The sequence below is a fragment of the Dermacentor andersoni genome, chromosome 7, assembly GCF_023375885.2.
Source record: "Dermacentor andersoni chromosome 7, qqDerAnde1_hic_scaffold, whole genome shotgun sequence".
NCBI lineage: Eukaryota > Metazoa > Arthropoda > Arachnida > Ixodida > Ixodidae > Dermacentor > Dermacentor andersoni.
This window is the reverse complement of record NC_092820.1, coordinates 100,512,685-100,527,059: the sequence shown is the minus strand read 5'-3', so window position 1 is coordinate 100,527,059 and position 14,375 is coordinate 100,512,685. Positions and strand designations below refer to the sequence as shown.

The 14,375-nt window shown below is 43.4% G+C and overlaps 1 long non-coding RNA gene across 1 annotated transcript in view; it reads right to left on the bottom strand.

Moving 5' to 3' along the window:
* The window catches only part of LOC129385431 (uncharacterized), a 50,892-nt gene that overhangs the window by 14,233 nt on the left and 22,284 nt on the right, over nucleotides 1–14,375 (bottom strand). The window contains exon 4 of the long non-coding RNA XR_011895783.1: nucleotides 9,119–9,199. This is a non-coding gene — a long non-coding RNA (uncharacterized lncRNA). The remainder of the gene's footprint in view (nucleotides 1–9,118; nucleotides 9,200–14,375) is intronic.

Here is a 14,375-nt window from a genome sequence, read left to right as displayed (position 1 = left end):
GCTGAACATGTTGTCAAACAGGGAGTACCACAGGGAAGCGTACTCAGCCCCTTTCTTTTTAACTGCGTCATGGCTGATTTAGCAAGAAGACTGCCATCACAGTTAAAGTTTTCATTGTATGCAGATGATGTGTGTATTTGGACTTCTGGGTCTACTGCTCAACTACTTCAGATGGCATTGCAAGACGGCATAAATATCATTAACCAATTTTTGACACAGAGAGGGATGGTTCTATCACGCGCAAAAACAGCTGTATTGCCCTTCACTCGGAGGCAGTTAGAAAATTTCACCCTTAATCTGGAAGGATACCCTCTAATGATTGTCACACAGCATCGATTTCTCAGCATAATACTTGATAGGCAGTTATCTTGGACACCCCACATAAACAAAACTCGAAAACGAGGTCAATGCCATAGTGACTGTACTTCGCAGACTCGCAGGCACATCATGGGACGGATCAGTATCGTCCATGCTGACTGTTTACAATGCATTAATACGACAAAAAATTGCGTATTCCGCGCCAATCTAACACGGACTTTTCCACACGTAAGAAGGGCGACTTCAAAGACTTTTAGCTAGAGGACTACGCATATGTCTAGGAGTTCCACGAGCGACTTCTAGCTCTCTTGTAATAGCTGAGGCTCGCCAATCACCATTTCCAGTTATGTGAACTACAGAAACATGCCGACATTATTTTCGTCTTCCAACACAACATAAGTCACCCATTGGCTCTAGACATAATGAAACGAGATAAAAGTTATGTTCATATAGAAATTCGAGGAAATCTTCACACATTGCCAAGAAATGAATTTTGGAATTCAGACGTCGAATATCCTCCATGGCTGCTTGCACTTCCAAAAATCGAATTGTCAGTAGACGGGATATTGAGAAAAAGAGACATGTTCATTCAAGCTGCTCAACAGCTAGACCTTTACCAGATATATGCGGTATGCAGGATACACACACGTCTATACAGATGGCTCCAGTACATCAACCTGTTGAACTTCATCATTCATTATACCATACGTCAACAAACAAGAATCATTTAAGTTATCTCGTGCGACTTCGTCCACAACGGCTGAACTGTTCGCAATCCTATGTGTGATAAAATTTATATTGTCAGTAAGAGATGCGCAAAAATGGGTAATTTTCAGTGATTCACAGGCGGCTCTAACATCACTCTGCAGTACAAAAGGGAAAACATTGAGTGATAGTATAATATACGAGACACTTAAAAACCTCACAAGGGCAAGCACAGCGAAACATGAAATAGCATTTCAGTGGATACCAGGGCATTGTAACGTTCCTGGCGACACAGCAGCCGATGAAGCAGCACGACAAGCACACCTCAAAGATGACGTGGTTCAGCTCCAATTATCGAAAAATGAGTTACGTTGCATTATAAGGACAACGTCTTTCAAAATGTGTAGAAATACTTGGTTTGACCAGAATTCCAAGAGCTCGGACTTATACCATATTGATCCGTTCATTGAATTCAAATTTTCATTATCGTTAGACAGAACTATAGAAACCCTTATTCATCGATTAAGGCTAGTCACTGCCTACACAAAACATTTCTTACACAGAATTGGCCGTGCGGAAACCCCCGAATGTAACTGTGGATTTCTAGATGAAGATATATATCACCTCCTTCTATATTGCCCACGTCACGACACACCAAGATGCCGACTTAAATCAACCCTAATTAAATTAGACCGCAGACCTTTCAGTTTGAAGAAACTTTTGGGTCCTTGGCCAACAACGTCTTTGCAGAAGAGCGCTTTAAGAGCACTAAACACTTTTCTTGAAGACAGCGGCATTGTTGGGCGTTATTAACGCTTTTATTGTTCCTTTAATTTCATTGTCACTGCATATATGCCTGTATTTGTGAATTATGTTATGTTGACTGTTTTGCTGTGACTATACGTGATAGTGCGTTAACACGGTGAGTGTATCACCCGCTGACTGTGTCATTAGGCGACAATATCGTTTGTATTTTTGAGACTTTTATCTACATAACTGTGGAGACATTTACCTTGTATAGTGTATGTGCCATGTGTTTATTATGTCATAGTCTTTCTGTGAAAACGTTGTGTGATAAGTCCTGGTGCTTCCGTGAAAAGATAATTTCATATGTAATCTTGTACCCTGTATGTTGTATGATGGAACCATTCAAGAGATAAGGAGTAGCCGGCGCCTTAAATTGTGCGTTCACATCTCCTTCTATCACATCAATAAAAACAGTGAACCAGAGAAGACCTAGCGACGATATCGACGCCGCCGAACAATAAGCCGCGGTGAGGCTGCTGTCGATGACAGAGTGAGGGCTCTTCGGTCGCTGATGGGCCACTTCGCTGCACGGCTGCAGCACAAACGGGTCCCGGCCACCTCCTCTCTACGGCAAGCAAATCTCGCCATTCGTGAGCAAAACCACCGTCGAACTGCGGCCCGACTATGGCAAATGGCGTGCGGCGAGTTGCCGTGCCGGTAACGTGGACAGGCCGTCATGCAGATCCAACGCACATTTAGAAATCTATATGAACCAAAGTATGTCGACAAATCAGCAAGAAGAAGCAGCCACAACGTGGCTCATGTGATCGACGCAACTGCGGATTACAGTGTCGTGTGATCGCCACACTTTTCATGGCGCCATCACCCTGAATCTCCCAGTTAACGATTATATTTTCTCCAGGGCTCAAAACTTAGTACACTCTGTGCGTCAGTGCTTCTACAAAGCCTCTGTTCTCTCGTTTAAATAGCTTTAGACATGCTTTTCATGCACGACTTCACCTTTGTCACAGACAGAAGAAAAAGAAAACGTTGCACGTCCAACCGCGCTTTATATATCAACTTTGTTATGGAAAAATGCCCCGACACGTATACTTATTCATCCTTTTCTCGGGGACTCCATTTCACCCACTAACAACTTGAAGTTAGCAGTGAGCACAAGACGCGCCTGCATGATTGGAACCTACTGGAATGTTATCGATGGTTCTATCGGATGTCTGTTGTCGCCGAACCTCGTGCAATCTGATTGTATGCGCGACGCCAATTGTCTAGTCCTTTGTGGAAGATACGCGAGCACCAGCGATCACTCTGGAACCTTCGATGACTCATGTATAAAAGCCTACGCGCTTGACCCGCAGATCAGATTCCGACAATCGCCGACTGTGTTCGCCGCTATCATTGTCTTTTTATTGTAACCTGCTTTTGTGAGCGCAACTTAGCCCAGTAAAAGTTAGTTTCTTGATGCACAGTTTTGCTACTATGTTTTTGACGGTCCCTGTCACGCGACAGTACTTTGGGGTTCGGGTACCTTCCACAGCCTTGGGTCTGTGGAAATGGGGCCGTCTGTGTATAGGGCAGACATTTCCAAATCCTGACTAGGAGCTTACTACCGTCGTTGAAAAGTTTACAATCATTGCATCCTACCGGTGTGAACATATGGGCCGAAACTTGGAGGTTAACAAAGAAGCTCGAGAACAAATTAAGGACCGCGCAAACAGCGATGGAACGAAAAATGTTAGGCGTAACCTTATAATACAGGAAGTGAGCAGTGGGGATCAGACAGCAAACAGGGATGGCTGACATTCTGATTGACATTAAGAGTGAAAAAAATGAAGCTGGGCAGGCCATGTAACGCGTACAATGGATGACCGGTGGGCCATTAGAGTTGCAGAATGCGTGTTGAGAGGCGGGAAGCGCAGTCGAGGACGGCAGAAAACTAGGTGGGGTGATGAAATCAGGAAACTTGCAAGCGCAAGCTTGAATAAGCTACCGCAAGAGAGCGGCAATTGGAGATCACAGGGAGAGGCTTTCGTCCTGCGGTGGACATAAAACTAGGCAGCTCCTGCTGCTGATGGTGATCCATGTGTTTCTGAGGCCACAAGAGGCAATACTGCTGTAAACGACGACGCTGCATGCATCGCAAATAAGTTGCTTTACAGAAGGTGGCAGGGACCTTTGTGAACTAATCTGGGCTTTCGCAGTGAGTGAGTTCACATGCGGTGGAATAACTGAAACCTGATTTCCTTTCGTTTTTTTTTTCAAGAATAAATTCCGGCTAAAGGGGAAATTTCAGCGGTAAAAGAATATGAGCACATAATCATTAGTAAAGCTTCTCTCTGTGGTCAAAGCAAGCAAAAGAACCTTGAAACAAATAATGTTTTTTTTTTATTACTCCCGGGTCTGCTCTCAGCGCCATAGCGCGCATCACGGGGCCACCAACGCTGTGCGCCTATTTGGCTGCCATGGAAAAATCGTTACAGCATGTACTGATATTTAAATAATAGATTAAGAAGTCTACATGCAGAAAAATGATCAGCCAATATGCGCGTTGGGTGCTTCCACGCCAGATCAAACAGCGTTTTTTCGAACATTATACCTATAGCTGAAAAAAAAATTTACATAGGTTTGTTGCAGTCGAAAACTAAGGTTTTAAGGTTTTAAAACCTTAGTAAAATAAACCTTAACTGAAAATTAAGGTTTTAATTTCTCGGAACGCTGGAAAATCCAGAAGGCACAGATTCAATATATAATGGTAGCCAGGTTGACATACTAAAGCTGACCTTTGACCTTGATTTGAACCTTTGTAGGCTCAGTTGATCACCATAAAAATAACTGCTAAGTTACATTTTTCGCAAAAGGCTTCGCATCCAAGGTAAGAAAAGTATCTTTGTGGTTGGCTTAAATATATATGTGATATATAATTAGATAGATCTATATGTCTACTATGTAAATGAGAAGTTAGAAAACGGTATTACTCCTTAAACATGAACAATTATTTTTTCAATTTTTGCGTCAGCGCCGGCTTTTTCCAGCGGGCACCCCAGCTTGCCGGTCTGCGATGCAGACGTCGAAGCTTGCTTTGTCTGCAACGCAGATGACAGAGAAAGAGAATAGCAGCCTGCGTTTCATTACCGAGAGGCGCAAGCCCTAATCCAATGTGACTTGTACTTGGTGTGCGCCAGGTGAACCATACCGCCATGAAATATCACCACATGTTAATTCCTCAGGGAGTCCTGCACAGTTACGAGGTGCGCTTCGTGCAGTTTATAAAAAGATATTCTCAAATGAGCAGCCAGTGAACCCCAAAACAGCACTGATATCGTTCGGGCAAAGCATTTGAAAAGGCATGTCAGTTCGACATATGAGGATGCATTGCGACATGCAGTGCATAGCGGCAGGCAGGGAGCAGGACTTTATGTGCCCTGCTACCTGGAATCCAAAAACTGTCATAAGACGGTGCAAGTAGAAAACAACTTCCTAATTGCGACTAAAACCCTGTTACGAGCGTCATCAAAGTCTTTTGGTGTTAGGCGATAGCACTGTTCCACCAGCCTGAACATGCTCAGATATAAAAGTCATATGTGACCTGTTTCGGATGATGGGCTTAGACGTGGTTTACGTCCACTTTTCGCATTAATGGAAAGAAAAGGAAAACTATGAGTCCAGGCTGTGACGCTTGAAGTCTCTTGTCTTCGTATGAATGACAAAAATCCAGCCACATTTTATTGAATAAGTTCTCGGGCTCATTTTATCAACAATGTCTCCTTGCTAGACAGCAAGGCTTGACTTATTTATGCTGTCTGCGCCCATCCACGTACGCACATTTCAAAAATACTTTTTAGCACTAAAAAATAATACCTTTACGAAAGAGACTAAACCTTTACGAAAACGAATACCTTTACGCAGGAGACGAAGGACCTGATCAAGAAACGCCAATGTATGAAAGCCTCTAACCCTACAGCTAGAATAGAACTGGCAGAACTTTCGAAGTTAATCAACAAGCGTAAGACAGCTGACATAAGGAAGTATAATATGGATAGAATTGAACATGCTCTCAGGAACGGAGGAAGCCTAAAAGCAGTGAAGAAACTAGGAATTGGCAAGAATCAGATGTATGCGTTAGGAGACAAAGCCGGCAATATCATTACTAATATAGATGAGATAGTTCAAGTGGCTGAGGAGTTCTATAGAGATTTATACAGTACCAGTGGCACCCACTGTGGTAATGGATGAGAGAATAGTCTAGAGGAATTCGAAATCCTACAGGTAACGCCGGAAGAAATAAAGAAAGCCTTGGGAGCTATGCAAAGGGGGAAGGCAGCTGGAGAGGAACAGGTAACAGCAGATTTGTTGAAGGATGGTGGGCAGATTGTTCTTGAGAAACTGACCACCCCGTATATGCAATGCCTCATGACTTCGAGCGTACCGGAATCTTGGAAAAACGCTAACATAATCCTAATCCATAAGAAAGGGGATGCCAAGGACTTGAAAAATTATTGACCGATCATCTTACTGTCCATTGCCTACAAAGTATTTACTAAGGTAATTGCAAATAGAATCAGGAACACCTTAGACTTCCGTCAACCAAAGGACCAGGCAGGATTCCGTAAAGGCTACTCAACAATAGACCATATTCACACTATCAATCAGGTGATAGAAAAATGTGCGGAATATAACCAACCTTTATATATAGCTTTCATTAATTACAAGAAAGCGTTTGATTCAGTCGAAACCTCAGCAGTCATGGAGGCATTGCGGAATCAGGCTGTAGACGAGCCGTATGTAAAAATACTGAAAGGTATCTATAGCGGCTCCACAGCCGCCATAGTCCTCCATAAAGAAAGCAACAAAATCCCAATGAAGAAAGGCGTCAGGTAGGGAGATACGATCTCTACAATGCTATTCAGAGCGCTTTACAGGAGGTATTCAGAGACCTGGATTGGGAAGAATCGGGGATAAAAGTTAACGGAGAATACCTTAGTAACTTGCGATTCGCTGATGATATTGCCTTGCTTAGCAACTCAGGGGACCAACTGCAATGCATGCTCACTGACCTGGAGAGGCAAAGCCGAAGGGTGGGTCTAAAAATTAATCTGCAGAAAACTAAAGTAATGTTTAACAGTCTCGGAAGAGAACAGCAGTTTACGATAGGTAGCGAGGCACTCGAAGTGGTAAAGGAATACATCTACTTAGGGCAGGGAGTGACCACGGATCCGGATCATGAGACTGAAGTAATCAGAAGAATAAGAATGGGCTGGGGTGCGTTTGGCAGGAATTCTCAGATCATGAACAGCAAGTTGCCATTATCCCTCAAGAGAAAAGTTTATAAGAGCTGTGTCTTACCAGTACTCACGTACGGGGCAGAAACCTGGAGGCTTACGAAAACGGTTCTACTTAAATTGAGGACGACGCAACGAGCTATGGAAAGAAGAATGATAGGTGTAACATTAAGGGATAAGAAAAGAGCAGATTGGGTGAGGGAACAAACGCGAGTTAAGGATATCTTAGTTGAAATCAAGAAAAAGAAATGGGCATGGGCAGGACACGTAATGAGGAGGGAAGATAACCGATGGTCATTAAGAGTTACGGAATGGATTCCAAGGTAAGGGAAGCGTAGCAGAGGGCGGCAGGACGTTAGGTGGGCGGATGAGATTAAGAAGTTTGCAGGGACAGCATGGCCACAATTAGTACATGACCGGGGTAGTTTGAGAAGTATGGGAGACGCCTTTGCCCTGCAGTGGGCGTAACCAGGCTGATGATGATGATGACTTTTACGAAACTCATCACATGTATAGCTGATTTGTTGAGCTATGCATAAATGAATCACAAATATTTCTAAGCCGACAACCAAAGTAACTGTTTGAACCGTCAACACGAAGCTCTTTGCAAGGAGTTGGAACTTTGTACTTTATTTCCTGGCGATCTGCTGAAACTTCGAAGGATCGAATATCATTGCGGGTGCAATTATATGATCACTCCAATCGCATTTCTGCCCTCGGAGTGGCAGTCGCCGTCGCCGTGAGGTTCCGTGTAAAGTTCAAGGTCGTTAACACAGTCCGCGCGCGTCCTAGGCTGTGTGTGCGAGCCTGCGAGGGTGCCGACGATCGCGGTTTAATCTCGTCCGCGCGAAAGGGACGAATGCAATGACGAAGCGTGCCCTCTTCTCTCGTGCGCGGGGCATCTAACGTTGCGAGGCTCCGGGGAGAGGGAAGGCAGAGGGGCGGCGTTCTCTCCCACTGGATTTGCGCATGTGGCGGCTGCGTGCGGTAGTGTGGCCGATCTTGAGAGTGATCTGCGTTGGGGGGCAGAGTGTAGGGGTGTCGACGGCTCGCTCCTCTTTGCGTGCTGTGCATCCTCGGCGCTCGCTTTGCGTTGAAGCGTAGACAGCACGAATTTCACTTCACTCGCTGCTGCTACCGCGTTTCCTCACGCCATCGTTTTGAGAGCGAATGTCCGCAGTCATCGAATGAGATTTGTTCGTGTTTGCTGTGCGCGCTGACACCATGCTTAATAATTTTGTTAGCAAGGGAATGTTGACCAGTTTACACGGTCGATAAAAGTGCTATGTTTACTTCGTATGGCTGTCTGCTAATTTTCTATGGCAATCGATGCTTTGCCTTTTGGGTGAAACTGCGTCATTCTTTATCGGCTATACTATGCTAACCTAGCTACCATTCTATATGTATTTTAAAAATTCTGTATCTTCCCACAATGTGAGAAAAGGAAATCAAATGCTACTTGTTTTTGAGGGTGTCAAAAGCATTCGAAGTGCTCACATACTTCAAAACTTCGATATTTTGGCAGTTTCACCATGTCTTGACATACACACCATGTGAACGTCTGGATGTGAACGTGCCTTTGAAAAAAGTGTTGATTGGTGCCTTCTAGCTCAGCTGGGCAAGAACAAGACCTTTTCGTCATAATGCTAGAAAATCTTTGCGAAATAATATAAACGAGGATAATTACTCTTCTACTTCGACAAATATGTGGAATTTTCTTTTCAGGCATATCTGTGACGGTCGAAAAAGCGCAGGTTCATTCGGCGTGTGATGACCGCGTTCTTAACATATATAATAAATAAATGACGTTATCTGGTATCGCAAATCAATAGAAGCAACAGTAGGTAGAGAGAGAGAGAAAGAGAGAGAGAGAGAAAGGAGGAAGGAACGGCAGGGAGTTTAACCAGACTGAGTCCAGTTTGCTACCCTACATTTGGGGAGGGGGATGGGGGAGTTAGAGAGAGTGTAACTGGTAACACTGGGCACTTGTCTCAAGAATGCAAGAAAAGGAATTTGGAAAGGCAGTTTATAAACATTCTTATTGCGCTTACCACTTCCTGTCGAAGTAAGAACAAAACAATTCTCCGTTGTGTTCCAATATTGGAACTGGTAAGTTGCAGAAGTCCCCGTGCCTTGGTAAAGAAAAAGTGACAAGAATTTACTGTAACACATTTCTATTGCAAACTTCTTACATATTAACGCATAGATTCAACCTCTTTTCTGATTTTTTTTTGTTTTTTACATATCAGACACGCTCATCAAAAATAATTTTTGAGTATAAACTGATATCCTACTAAAACATCCGAACTGCGATGCAATTGTGAACATGGATTGAAACGCCGATATAGTCGTTTACTCAGTGTATGGATACAGTAGAAACACTTATGATTAATTACAAATACTCTTCCCACAGAATTTAACCAGAAGACCAGGTGCCGAATTTTCGACATCGACACAACCGTAAAAAATTTTGCCATGTTAAAAATTAAATGCTCATTACTCAAAGCTCAATGTGTCTGTGCAATGTTTTGCCCACTCAGCAACCGTCCAAGTATTTTGTAGCACCATCTCCATACCAAAGCTTTCCGACGGGCACACGCAACTCATACACGGTTCGCCCACTCCCGTGGAACATGAACCCCGCGCACCATCAACCCAGAAAGCTGGCACGCGGATCGTTCATCCGGCGCGAAATGGGCGATAAGAAGATCCTAGCCTGTTTCGTAGACGCTACACAGTACCCGTTCAGGAAGGCCTTCGTGTCCATACGGTCAATAAGCAAGGTCAAGTCACAAACGCTCTCGCAGTCAAGACCCACGAGTCCGAGATAGCAGAACTCGCGCTCACAGACCCGACTACCACCCACGTCTACAGCGATTCACGCTCGGCCGTCGAAGCCTTTCAGAAAGGAGCCGTTGCAAGACAAGGACTACAAATAATAACAATACAATAAACTTTAAGACAGACAATAAACTTTAAGGATTGGTCACCACACCGTAAAGCAAGTTGCCAGCCATTCATATAGCGCTAGTAGTTTTCCGCGAACAATAAACGTCGCTGCAGATGTGATTCCTAAGTGTTGCACGGTTAACAGGAAGGTGCCCTTTTTGCAACAGTATTTGTGACTAATTGCAAATAAATGGCACACATGCACATCTTTTTCGCAAAGGAGCTATTAACTAAGTAGGGTGCTTGATTTAGATAATTGATGATCTACAAGAATCTCTGAATAGTGAAAAGGGAGCACAAGGACGGAGACAACTGCTTACATTCCAGTGCGATATTCTAATAGTATCACTTGAAGCTACTTTTTGTATTGCGGTGTCACCGAATTGTGCAATTTGTGGTGGGCTGTTAAAAGAACATCTTCATTTAAATAATTCAACTGCATGAAAAAAAGCATAAAATCACCACTAAGCGATACAACGCTATCGCTTTGTTAACGTGAAGCTCATTTATAGGCACTGCTGACATCTTATGGTTGTTATCGTGCACTTTTCTTGCTGGAATCCTTATAATCTTCCCTTCACACTGATATTGCGGTTATATAATGAATCTTATGTTCAGAGACATCACTTTCTCCCGTGCACTTTTTCACTGATTTCCGTTCATCTGTTCCTCCCAACAATCAAAAAGTTTGGCGTCGTGTACATCAATGCGACAGAAGCGTATGGTATCAACTTTCAAGCATATCGCATTTGAGGTAAACGAAGTAATTCGCTTGGAAGGCGTATCGCATCTAATGCGCCAAACAGGGGCAGTTTGAGATGGAAAATGCGCATTTCTGCGGCGCATGTAAACGTAAGCGCAACGTATGAGGAATTATGGGACAGCATTCACTGTGGGATGACAACCGGCCAACCAACCGGCGGCGGCCGTTGCAGTGCTGCCCAACATCAAAACAAAAATGGCGGCTTACGATGCAGCCAACATGCGATTTCTTCTCACTCGTGAGCATATTAAGCGCTTGAAACAGCGTCGTCTTTTGCGATTAATAAATGAAAAAAGTACATTAACATCGACAGAGTTAATTGATTCGCGTCATTACCGTATCCAAGTCCTCTTGGAGGTAATGGAGGCCGAGATGGCCGCGCTCGGATACCACTGGACAGTGCTACGGCATCTGACACGATGGGAAATATTCTGATTCAAAGCGGTGCGCTTAGCCAAATAAACGCCACGTAAACGTGTTGACGTGGGTAAATGAAGAACCTGATGAATCTAACCGTCAGTCTGCGGGTATCTTTTGGCGCATTTCACAACGCGACAACAAAGGAGGCTTATAGTAAGTGAGAGTGCTAACTTTAAAATATGACACTAGCCGGCGTCAGTTTGCTAAACAAGAAAGGCTTATTCATGTAAACGGTGGCGTGCGAGTACATGCGATACAATAAATTAGTGCGATAGGCTTCTACCGTATAGATGTGCACGCGCCCACGAGCACTGCTTCTCAGATAAAGGTGTAGTTTTGTAACATTGCTCGTTATAAATTGTTATTAAAGCTTATTATTGAAGTCAAGGTAACGCGTACACTCAAGTACTTGAAGCAAAATCTTCGCGACACATTTTTTCCTTATCCGTAATCTTGCTTATAAACTTTTTGTCCAATGTCAGCTCGAATAAGCAACAGACCAATCGGTCACCTCATCAGCAATATCTCATCACGCCTTTCGAAGTTGTGCAAAACCAATACGCGCCCTTCGTAGGTTAGTCAATGCAACTGAACGTCAAGTGAGCCTAATATCAAGCCGTCGATGAATCGCGTTGTGTCTTTAGAATCCTTTAAAATTGTATCTTTGCTAGGCTTGTCGCATAAAGTTCGCGTGATTTATTTCGCATTGTTATGACTATAAGCCAGGTATATGAAAAAGTACAATAACCTTATCAATGCCGCCATAACATACTCGTCGGCGCACTGTTCTGCTATAATAATTACAATTATAAGTAGGCAACAGAAAGCCATCACACATTGGCATCTTGATGTTCCTCATTACAAGTCACGAAGATTGTAGAATTAGTCCACCATTCGTGTCATTGACACAGCACCGCTTATCACATTCGCTTTCTCACAAGACATTCGCCTTTGCGACGAGCTTCCTGAGCATCATAGCCTCTAGCAATGACCACATAAATTTCAGACATCTTCTAATGATGTATTTCTTAATATCTATATATTACGTTACGTGTTACAAGGTTTCCTTTGCTTTTAGGTAAGGCTTTGCGTTTAGTGTTGTTGTTAAATCAGTAATTCGCACGCTTATATTATCTTAGTGCTATCGTCGTCGTCAGTCAGTCGCTACCTTAATTCGTTTTCATACCGTCGTCGTCATGCCGTCCTGTTCATACCATCGTCGTCTATCCAGCTTCGTCATTCATTTGTCATCATACCGTCGTTGCCATGTCAGTGTCCTCATATACTCGTTATCACCGCATTGTCCTTATGTTTTCGTCTTCACGCGGTCGTAGTTATACCATGGTCATCGTTTAGGAATCGTCATCTAATTGTCGTCATGCCGCCGCCGTCGTACCGCCTTTGTCGTTTCATCAACATCATTCGTCATTCCGTTCTCGTCACTGCTCCGGCGCCCTTCAGTTGTCGTCATGCCACTAAAGTTATGGGCGACCTCAGCGAGCGAGTGCCATAGCAACCTGGAACGGTACCTGCAGTATGTCGCGTTCAGCGGAAGCAACGCTGTTCTCAGAGTGGCCACTATATCGTAGACGTTAAATAAAGGTGGGCTCAGAAATACGGTGTGTCGGTACATAGCTCGAATGCTACTTGCATTACAATCACTGTCAAATGAGTCCTGCACAAATTTTGTTTCTTTTTTTGCAGTAGAGCAGTTTCTAACATGGCAGATGTGTTCCCATTCAAAGGAACATTGCAATACAAGGTGTCGCAGATGCAGATGCTATTACTACGAGGAAGCACTTCTCATCACTGCATGTCGTGCAGAAAACGCTGTTTTGCGCGCCGTGTGAACTAGTGTTTAAGTGAGGTGAACGGCATAAAATTCGGTCCCATATTTTAAAAATAATTGAAGTGTGTAGCCTTTTTTTGTAATCTAAGGTCGAGTTTCTTATGACTTTCTTAGCGTTATCGAAGACGCATTTGACATAATTTTTTAGAACTCAACTGACCTTCATGGCGAGATTTGAATCAGTCAGATTAGCTTTACTTCATTCATTTGCAAAGTGTAATCGCAGTGAAGTTTTTTTCTTAGGTTACGAATATGCTGTAATATTTTCCTACTGTCAAATTTCATTGTTAAACGTTAGGCGGGCATAAAGAAGGTAATGTTGGCCTTTAAGGTCTAGTTTAGCTTATTTTGATACTTCCTAAGTTCAGTAAAAAGATTTCTATTGCGCGTTTGTGTAAATTGGTAGTGGTAGGGTGCTTCTGAATTCATTTGTATAGTTCTTGGGCATTCAATAGTTCCTGAATTTCTTGCACGCATTACTCCTTTGAGGGGAAACAAAATGGTATAAGATTCAGCAAATTGCGTATTCTTATAAAATGTACTTTATTTACGCTAGGTGACCAATTTACCTCATTCCAACAATGTCTGGGCAGTAGAATTTTTAATGTTTAATATTATTTGTTATTTATTTATTTATTGTGACAATACCACGTGACGCCGAAAATTTGTTCGGGCACTTTATGCTTGAATAAACATCAATTGATATGCTTGTATTTTTTTTTCATTCGTTTCGGTATTTTACACTGAAGCTGTTGAGGAGAGTTCCACCACCATTTTTGTGCGGCCTGGATGGTAAGAAATGTTACTCAATGAACAACCAAAGTCCCGAAATTCTTGCTTTGAGGCGCACTTAACAATTACTTTAAAATAAAGCATGCCTTTCGCACTAAAAGACGAAGCTTATTTTCGTGCTTTCTTTTTTTTAGCCAGTGATTCGTAATTTTTGCATCTCACGTATGGTTTTGCCGACTACGTGTTGGAGGTCAGCTTGAATTTGTGTGGCTGCGACGTTGAGGACGTCTGGCTTCGTGCAGCAACGGAAGCTTTACCGTTGCCTGCGACTGTGGTGATTGCTGTCTGTTTTTCATGACTGCTCCTATGCAGGCTGCGGAGTGAAGTATGCTGGCGTAGAGTAACAGCCAGGCCACGGCTACGCCCGAACGCAGCTAGCAAAGCCCGCCACACTGCCAGCAAGGAGATCTCTAGTACTTCTGACTAAGCATCTCAGAACTCACAACGCTTTGCTGTGTCCGATGTGTCCGCTGCTCAGATGAGCTCATATCTGTGGAGCACTCCGTCTCTCTTTTGTCAATCTCGCCTCATTTTG